At 49.8% G+C, this 10,098-nt stretch overlaps 1 protein-coding gene across 1 annotated transcript in view; it reads right to left on the minus strand.

The window, feature by feature from the left end:
- slc38a3b (solute carrier family 38 member 3b) overlaps positions 1-5,903 on the minus strand; it is a 40,812-nt gene extending 34,909 nt beyond the window's left edge. The window contains exon 1 of the mRNA XM_056275355.1: positions 5,668-5,903. The gene's annotated coding sequence lies outside the window, so the exon portion shown is untranslated. The remainder of the gene's footprint in view (positions 1-5,667) is intronic.
- Positions 5,904-10,098: the final 4,195 nt, after the last annotated feature.

Consider the following 10,098-nt stretch of genomic DNA (forward strand, 5'->3'; position numbering starts at 1 on the left):
CAAAACTGGAATGCATTCCCACAATAACGCAATGCCCCCTTACCACCATAGCCCCTCCATGTTCACTTAGTGGAGTATTAAGCCAAGATCAACAACACGGCTTCCAAATTCCATAATAATTAACCGTTGATAACAGCTTAAAGCATTTGACTGTCTATCACACAAGCTCAGAAGTCATGCTAAGAGACCATAAGTTCAGCAAGAGTGAACCAATAATTTCATTATACCACTAAGTTATAAACCTACAGCAATGCCAAGAAAATGGGGTACCAGGGGAGGTAAATGCCTTCTTTTGATGAGTAATTAAGGTCTGCTAATGTCTACATAAATTACCAATGGTTCGTGGACTCGCGCTCATGGGCCTTGGCACAGCTTTAGTCAAAAGAATCACTATCGGGCAAAAGATCATATCGGACATTTGTGAAGTAGAAAGTAAATGGTAGTATCACTTGCTCTACATTGGCCAATATGGCGTAATATAAATGGTCAACAAGTTGCTCAACTATTTTAACTAAATAACCAACATCAAGCAAACACTTGGTATGGGAAACCATAATACAGCCCTCTTCCCCATTGAGGCGCGTCAGAATAAATAAACACCTGGTTTAGTTTGACAAATAACAGTCCATGCCAAATCTTATCGGGATAAAAAAAAAAGATCCTTTTAACTTGGGCCAGCTCTGTGTTACCTGTGCTGACAATATCTTACACAACCATCCCAAAGGTTACACGTATCATTCCTGCTACGCTGGGCCTTAGCTGATACTTGTGCTGCGTCATGTACTCGTCGGAAATCTCAGTCATGTGACGGTGAACACGACAAACAGTCACACTATTAATTGACCGAATTGAAACGCCAGCTACTGAACACGGCAAAATATGGCAATTCAACCAGAGGGAATCATGGGACCAACTCGTTAAATTCAGCTACACCTGTATTTAATTAGCAATGCTAGTGAAGACCTTTAACACGTTACAAATGCTTATAGCTGCTACAAAGAGCTTTTCACTGATAATTTATCAGTCTCACTTGAATTCTAATGACTCTATATGGCCGACATAATCACAGGATACCATCCGTGCAAAGATTAATACTGTTCTAAAACCCAGAGAGCAAAATTGATGGCGCTTGGGCGGTCCACTCCTGTTTTCCAGATCTGGGCCAGAACCAAGCCATAGCAATGCCGCATGTGCCACATATTTGCCAAAGGTGGCCCATATTTGTTTTGTGATATTTGGGCCATGTTCACCATTTACCACATGGGCCACTTCAGGGTCACATCCAGATCACATGTTGCCGAGAACGCCACATCTTCGGCAAAACAGGCCCACATTTGATTTGGCATATTTGGGCCATATTTGCTATTGTACATGTGGTCTGCTTCAGGCTCACATCCATTTTGTCCGGGCCAGATGAAGGGCATCAGTGACGCATCACTGCCAGAAGTGGCCCACATCCGGATGCTGTCTGAGGATCCCAAATGTTGCTAACAGAGGATGAATGGAGATCTTTGCTTATAAACAAGAGAGTCGTTCATCCAGGAAACGCCATCGCTTTTGCCCAATGGGACATGCAAGGTCAACAAAAATCCCAAGCTCCTTGTAGCAGTTTTAAAGTAGTTTGTTATACTGCCTATGCTAAAAGGCACAAGATTACTTGCACAGCTAAAGGCTGTCATTGTGCAAAAAAGAGCAGGGGAATGTATACACTTGAATGTAACTGCCGAGTGTATGATTCACCACTGCTGTAAATTAACTGGGACTGGCTCGCCACTGCCAGCGAAATGATTTAATTCCCATAACAAGCTACGATACATTATAAAGCGCGCTTTGCCAGGGGTTGTGATGAAACGCCCTCGCTTGCGTTCATTAGCTGCGCTCACTAAAGCCAAGTCAGCCCCAAACATTTCTCTGCACTCCTGTTGTTTTTATAACTCAAATGGTTCAAGGCAACGGGTTTCCTCTAACAATGTGTTCTGAGTTACCTCTGCGTGTTTTGTGGCCTGATGTGTTGCACATACACCAAGGAGGCGCTGGGAGCCACAGGCCGGTGGATATGTGAACACAACTAACGTGTTATTTCCGCTTGGGGGGTCGTGGTATTGGGAGGAACATAGAATTGAGTTGAGATGCTTTGCAAAACATCTATGTTTGTGACTGTGCAACACCACCGGCATCAGAAAAGAGAGAGAGAACAGAATATTACCAGTGACATTTAGAAAAGAGCGGCAACAACAAAGGAAGGTGACTTTCCTACGGCTGGAATATAAATAGACCGCAACACATGTTAAAGTCAGGTCCAGACACACATACCTCATGCGGAGCCCGGTGACAATGATAATAATAAACTCTCGAGTGCTTGACACTTAACACTGGGCTGACTCAAACACACATATTCACAATCTGACAGTAGAGCCCAGCTAGCTGGCCGCTGCTGCCCAAAATGCAGAAAGCGTAGACCGCCATGCCGTCCACCTGCCGAACCCCTGCCGAACCCCTGGACAACCACACTCCTCCTGTGATCACGGCCACCGCCCGGGTCACTGACCTCAGCCTCGCTTATCTGCCCACTCTCCGCCCTCATGAAACCACCACGCTGCCCCACCATGTAGGGCTGTTTTTGCTCTTTACATAGGGGCCAAAGTCAAAAACGTATAGCCCGCTCAATCCGCACTACCTTAAGTACACAAAAACCTTTCAGAGTACTCTGAACCACCCGAGCATGGGCCACATATTACTAGTAGGTTGTTCACTGCAAAAGCAGTTTCAGATTTTAACACAACCTTTTTTTTTGTATCTTCAACAACCCAAGGGGGTTTCTTCTGATCTGGAAGGTTCTGCATCAGATTCGTACCATTAGACGTTGCCTATCTGATGCGGTTTTCTGCGGCTGGGTGGCTCCAGTGCAGCTCTCCGCTGTCCGTATGTGTGCACCTCAGCAGTTACTGCAGGGGACTGAAGGGCAACAGACACTGTCTCATCCAGGCTTCCCCCAGCTAGTCCACCAGAAATGTGAAGTGGAAAAGCGTTTTCTGTCAAAACGTTATTACCTCAACATGGCCAAGGCTGCTTCTTTTATATAGCATGCACTGTATATACACCCAGAGGCCTGCCTTTTAACTTCACCCTCCAAAGGACCCTAAATCTTGCCACTTATCTTTTCAGAATCAAACAGCATTTTAACTAATTTCTGCCATTTAGTCTAATTTAAAGCTACAGTAGGTGGCTTTTTTTATTTGTTTGTTTGAGTTTCTCTCTAACATGCATCTTAACATGGACAAGCTGGCTCCAGTTTCACTGACCAGCGCAGCAGCAGAGCTTTACTCCATTCTGAAGTTCCACAGCGAGCCTCGGCCTTCTGGCCAATCACAGAAGCTCGAAGGGAAGGGGCGGACCCCCTTGGCTGTCAATCAACTTTGTGCGCGCAATTTTATCACATGCTCGGCAGTCAGCCGCTCTTGGATGAAGGCCAGTTTACTGAAGGCTTGTCTCCCTTGGCCAAGTTAAAGTATCGATCTACTTCCCCCGTGGCTTCAAGGCTCTGAGAAGGAAAACCACTTCACAGCAACAACAGCACACCTGTGGAGCTTTTAGCCCTCAAACTTGAATCTATACACCCATCCTATTGTACAGGAGCGGTGGGCAGCTGCAGCGCCGGGGGGGGGCAACTCCAGTTATTCTTTCCATTGCCTTGCTCAGGGGCACAGGCAGGAGTGTTAACCCTAACGCGCATGTCTTTTTGATGGTGGGAGGAAACCGGAGCACCCTGAGGAAACCCACCGCGCACACGGGGAGAACATGCAAACTCCACACAGAAAGGACCCGGGACGGCCTGGGGTTCGAACCCGGGACCTTCTTGCTGTGAGGCAACAGCGCTAACCGCTGGGCCCCCGTGCCGCCCCAACTATGCGATTTGCTGAAAAATGCCATTTTTCACATACATACATGATCACCAACAATGCTAATTTTGCCAGTTAACGACGGGCAGACTCATGCACATGCTTGGAGCCGGTTTTGGAAGGAGGGGTTACAGGGGGGGAGGGGGGAGGAACTAGAGAAAGGGGTGGTGCACTTCATATGTTCTTTCAATACCTGGCTCCACTTCTCGCTCATATCTAGAAAAGGAGAAACGAGATTGGGTAGAGCGGATGGGGGGGGGGGTGCGCAGAACATTGCATATATACTAGCTAACCGATGCCCACTAGTACCACAGTAATGCTTTACATTCAGTGTCGTGCTACAAATAACGCTAGGTCATTAATGTCCATCAAAAATGACTAGGGTCCAGCACCCTGACTCACGGGGGGGGGGGGGGGGGTTAGCAGACGCAGCCTCTCACACGGCGTGCAGACTCCCGGCTGCTAGATGTCCAGGCTGCTAGATGTCCAGGCTGCTAGATGTGTGCAGGTGCTGGTTAGCCCACACGCAAGAAAACTGCGAGAGCAACAGGTTACGCAACATTCACGCCAAGGCGCTGTTGTAGCACGTCGTGTCACAGATGTGGAGGCAAAACAAGGCGTTATAACGGGCTTCAAACGCCGGCGAGGCACGAAAGAACATCTTATGCAAGCTCGTTGTCACCTTAGTTTATCATATATATTTATATATAGCATATATATATATAAATATATAATATACAAACACACATATATAAACACACACACACACACACATATATATATATATACATAAATATATATCATATATTTATAAAGTCCTCTTCATCACAGCTTTATTCGTCTTCTGCCTTATGTCGCGTTTATTATAGTGCTGGTAGTCTCTTCAAGGCAGAAGGGGTTAACGGGGTGCTGGTTTCGGATGCACACGGTCTGAAGTTTTGCTGGTGGGGGGAAAATGGGGACTGGACCCTCCGCCACACATAACAGTCAATGTGCGGGGCTTTAAACTAAGCAGGCAAATGCATCTCTGTCTCTCAATGGAAGCTAATTACAGAATAGTCTGTTTATTTCTCATTGTTGTGAATCCCCACGTGCTGCTCTGATACAAACGTCCGCAAAACCGCACCACGACTCGAAGAAGCTAAACTTACAAGTCTTCCAGACCAACCTACCATGCAGCGCTTTCGACTGAAGTGTGTATTAATCGTCTACAGGCTGGGCCACTCACAGAGACACATGGTTTAAAGTGGCAAACGTGGATCCACCGACCGCTTAGCTACTGACGGGTCTGTGTGAACTGCGCATGAATAAACCCGGTAGGTGGAGATGGGGCAGTATTTTGGCGTGAATCGGAGCGGTGGGAAAACTACACTTGGAAGGTCTTCATGTGACAACTGCCTGTGGAGCCACATGGTGCTTGGCGCTCAGCGCAGGACACCAAGACCACCTCCACAGGGGTCTCCATATAGCACACGGGGGACATGTGCCGTATGACAAAACCCCACGTAACACAGACCTGAGCTCACACTGAAGATCGTTGTGCTCAATTTGCCCGCAAAGTACGGTTGGGAACACCCAAAACGGATACTCGAGTCCTTAAAGGCGCCGATAACAAGCCCCAGCCTGCAGACTTGGACCGGCACGGAGCAAGCTGGGGAGGAGGGGGGGGTGGTGGAGGGGACAGGTCACCGTATCACACCGAGAGGAAACGTGAGGCTGAAATGTGAAGCGGCTTTGCAGAAAAAGTCACAGTTTCATTCATCCTTACCCGAAGCTCGGCGTTTAGCGCGCGGGTTTCCGGAGTAAATTCCGCTAGGCGAGTGGGAAGGAGTCGATGCGGCGGAAATGCTCCCCTGCTGACGCGCGCTGCTCGGCCGCCGTGCTTCCGTCCGTCTCGGTTACCCCCCTTCACTGCCGTGCGTCTGCAGAGGAAACTGGGCTTCGGCAAACGGAAGGCATTTGTAAAAGGGCTCGCTGGAGCCTGGAGGCGACGCGTGGGGGGTCGCTTTGGGTCCGCCTCCTCTCTCCAAAACCCACCTCCCCACTGCGCCCCTACGGCCCGCTGCGAGGGAGGGAGGGAGGGGGGGAGACCACGTTCAGACAGTCTGCACCGACACACCAAAACACCAACACACTTATCACACCAACACACACCCACACAGCCTGCTCGGAAGGCGCGAGCCCCATCTGATCGATTACGCACGAGCGCCGGTTGGGCAAGTAGAAGGCGATAGAATAACTGAATAGAATAGACCGATTCAGAATAAAACGGATCAACATTTAAGTATAGGTAGGGGGTTAACCCTCGATAGAAAACCCCAGTAGCAGATTGTTCCATACACACAACAAAGTCTTCTCTTTAAAATAGTTGGGAGAACTTTGTGGATCGGAGGACTCTGGCCGAGTCCGACTCCGACCCGGTCAGCCAGATCATGATTGGCACCTTGTCAGTAAACTGATTCAAATTCGAATATAGATTCACATTTTTCTCCCCTTCCAAACTTAAAACCCCGTGGCCCCTCAACCCGCCCCCATCCCAGTCCTAATAGCATAACCATGCTGAGTTTAGATGCGTGTTGGGGTTGTCCGTGTCCCAATGTAAACTTGTTGGACATTACACCATCCACATCTTAACATGTGTGTGTGTGTGTGTGTGTGTGTGTGTGTGTGTGTGTGTGTGTGTGTGTGTGTGTGTGTGTGTGTGTGTGTGTGTGTGTGTGTGTGTGTGTATGTATGTATGTATGTATATCCGTCCCTTGGTTCAAACTGCTGAGAGAGCTCTAGAGATGAAATGCAGGCTCTAGGGTTCCTGTCGAGAGGCAGGGCCCCATGAGTGCAGACAGCCACAGCTGCTCCATAGAGACACATGACAGGACAGTAGACAGACTAATACGTCATAATGAAGTTGGGAGTATGTTACGGCGTCACGTAAACTACACAATACATGTATCTGTAATGTGTCACAGTTACTGAGGAAAATATGTAATTAAATTACAGTTAACTGATCAAAATGTTGGTGATTACAAAGGGGTTACATCCGATCAGGGGCGGATCTACAGGGTGGCAAGGGGTGGCAGCTGCCACCTCTGGGACACAGTCTTGCCACCCCTGTTGCCACCCCATTTATAAATCAGATAATATGTTTTTAAAGTATATTTTATGTACATGCATGGTGAAGGTCAATGAGACCCGCACCAAACTCATCTCAAACAGAAGTCGCCGATTTAGAATCCCCCTCCCCTCACAGGCGCGGATCTACAGGGTGGCAAGGGGTGGCAGCTGCCACCTCTGGGACACAGTCTTGCCACCCCTTTGCCACCCCAGGAAAAAAATCTCTAGATCCACCACTGCATCCGATATATCCTTTTCGGTAAGAAGCTTGGGCGTCCGGATGGCGTGGCGGTCTATTCCGTTGCCCACCAACACGGGCATCGCCGGTTCGAATCCCCGCGGTAAGGCCGTGACACGCCGGGCCGAGCGTCTGTGGCCCCAGCCCTCGCGGTGTGTCCCGCACCGTTGGCACTAGCTGGACCCCTCGCGGCAGCTTTTTGGCCGATTCAGTAAATCGGCGGTGGAGCCCGCCGACGCGAAGGATCACGCTAATTGGCTGTTCAGCTTAGCGAATCAGTGCACGAGAAGAGAAAAGGAAGTCACGAAAGCAAGCAAGCGACGAAGTCAAGAGGTCACACACAGAAGCCTCTTCTCATTTTTCGTCTTCATCTCACTGAACATTTCGGGAAGCTAGTATTTTCACAACGACATGGTAATCTGGAATGAAGACCAGCTGATCAGCTCTGCACGACGTTACAGAAAAACGTTATGCCAACCTAGTGGTGAAAACAGAACTCTGGCGTGAGATCGAAAATAAACTTGTTACACCAGGTAAGATTTTCTTTTTGGCCATTGGCTCTTGAGAAACTGTTCGTAATTATTTGTGTTATTATTTGCTAGCGCGCGGTAAATATCCTGAAATATCCTGGGTCTTCCGGTTTCACATTTTGAATGGCGAATACAGACTAGCATGTCCTCAGTGGAAGAGGTAGAGTCTGAAGACTCAGGGGAAGCCCCGCCCATATCCCTGGCAGAGGCCTCTGAGGTAGTTAAGAAGCTCCTCCATGGCAAGGCGCCGGGTGTGGATGGGAGTCGCCCTGAGATGCTGAAGGCTCTGGACATTGTTGGGCTGTCTTGGTGGACACGCCGCTTTAGTGTCACGTGGAGGTCGGGGACAGTACCTGTGGAGTGGCAGACTGGGCAGGTGGTTCCCATATTCAAAAAGGGGGACTGGAGGGTGTGCTCCGATTATCGGGGCATCACATTGCTCAGCCTCCCTGGGAAAGTCTACTCTAGGGTGCTGGAACAGGAGGAACAATGCAGATTCCGTCTTGGCCATGAAACAACAGACCAACTCTTTACCCTTGCAAAAGTGCTGAGGGGGGCATGGGAGTTTGACCAGCCAGTTTACATGTGTTATGTGGGCTTGGAGAAGGCTTACGACCGTGTACCCCGGGGCACTCTGTGGGGGGGGGGATACTGCGGGAGTACGGGGTACCGGGGCAGTTGCTACAAGCCATCCGGTCCTTGTATAACCAAAGTAAGATCTGTGTCCGCATTCTTGGCACAAAGTCAAACACGTTTTCAGTGGGTGTCAGACTCCGCCAAGGTTGTCCCTTGTCTCCGATTCTGTTTGTGACATTCATGGACAGGATCTCAAGGCGCAGCCAAATTGAGAAGTGTGTCCGTTTTGGGAACCTCAGAACTGCATCTCTGCTCTTCGCAGATGATGTGGTTTTGTTGGCTTCATCAGAACGCGACCTCTGGCACGCACTGGGGCGGTTTGCAGCTGAGTGTGAAATGGCCGGGATGAGAGTCAGCACCTCCAAGTCTGAGGCCATGGTTCTCTGCTGGAAAATGGGGGATTGCTCCCTCCGGGTTGGAGAGGAGTTGTTGCCTCAAGTGAAGGAGTTCAAGTATCTCGGGGTCTTGTTCACGAGTGAGGGTAGCATGGAGCCGGAGATTGACAGGCGGATTGGTGCAGCATCAGCAGTAATGCGGACGTTGTACCGGACCATTGTGGCGAAGAAGCAGCTGAGCCGGGAGGCAAAGCTCTCAATTTACCAGTCAATCGTCGTTCCAATCCTCCCCTATGGTCATGAGCTTTGGGTGGTGACCGAAAGGGTGAGATCGCGGATACAAGCGGCTGAAATGAGTTTCCTCCGTAGGGTGTCTGGGCTCAGCCTTAGAGATAGGGTGAGGAGCTCGGACATCCGGAGGGAGCTCGGAGTAGAGCCGCTGCTCCTTCGCGTCGAAAGGAGCCAGTTGAGGTGGTTCGGACATCTGATTAGGATGCCACCTGGGCGCCTTCCTTTGGAGGTTTACCGGGCACGGCCAACTGGGGGGAGACCCCGGGGTAGACCCAGAACTCGCTGGAGGGACTACATGTCCAATCTGGCCTGGGAACGCCTTGGGATCCCCCAGGAGGAGCTGGAGGGCGTTGCTGGGGAGAGGGATGTCTGGAGTGCCCTACTTAGTTTGCTGCCACCGCGACCCGACCCCGGAGAAGCGGCTGAAGATGAGATGAGAATACAGACTACCTGATGGTATGGAGAGTTATTTCCTCTCACGCAGGCGTACGTTGAGAGGAAATGGTCGCTGGCTGTACGTCTTTGCGGCGTGTTCAAGTGCTACCTTTTTCGCCCAGACGCAGGCGACGCGAGGCGACGCAACAGCCAGCCTTCGTCGCCGTTAGTTCTCTGACGTCGGTGTGGTCTGGCTTGGTCGGGCGTGCCATTGGCCGTGTCTGCGGGCGGGAAGCCGGATGTGGGTATGTGTCCTGGTCGCTGCAGTAGCACCTACTCTGGTCGGTCGGAGCGTCTGTTCAGGGTGGAGGGGGAACTGGGGGAATAGCGTGTGTAGTTATACCCTACGATCCGTATACCCCGGAAGTCGGAAGTTGTTACGAAGCAATTCTATTGGTCAGTCCATTAAGGGTCCTTCCAGCCTACTTTGAACGGTTGTTGCCTGTGTGGTTAAACAGTCACGTTGGCGGCAAAGAAGTAGCAGTAGTAGTTTTTTTTTTACTCTTGTTAAAAAATAAAACTATGAACAAGAAGAAGATTTCTTTATTAAAGACTTCAAACATATTGTAACCGGTTATTCTCTTGCTCGATGCGGGATTCGATACGGGGTGTACTGCACCACA

Source organism: Lampris incognitus, chromosome 2 (genome assembly GCF_029633865.1).
Source record: "Lampris incognitus isolate fLamInc1 chromosome 2, fLamInc1.hap2, whole genome shotgun sequence".
Taxonomy (NCBI): domain Eukaryota; kingdom Metazoa; phylum Chordata; class Actinopteri; order Lampriformes; family Lampridae; genus Lampris; species Lampris incognitus.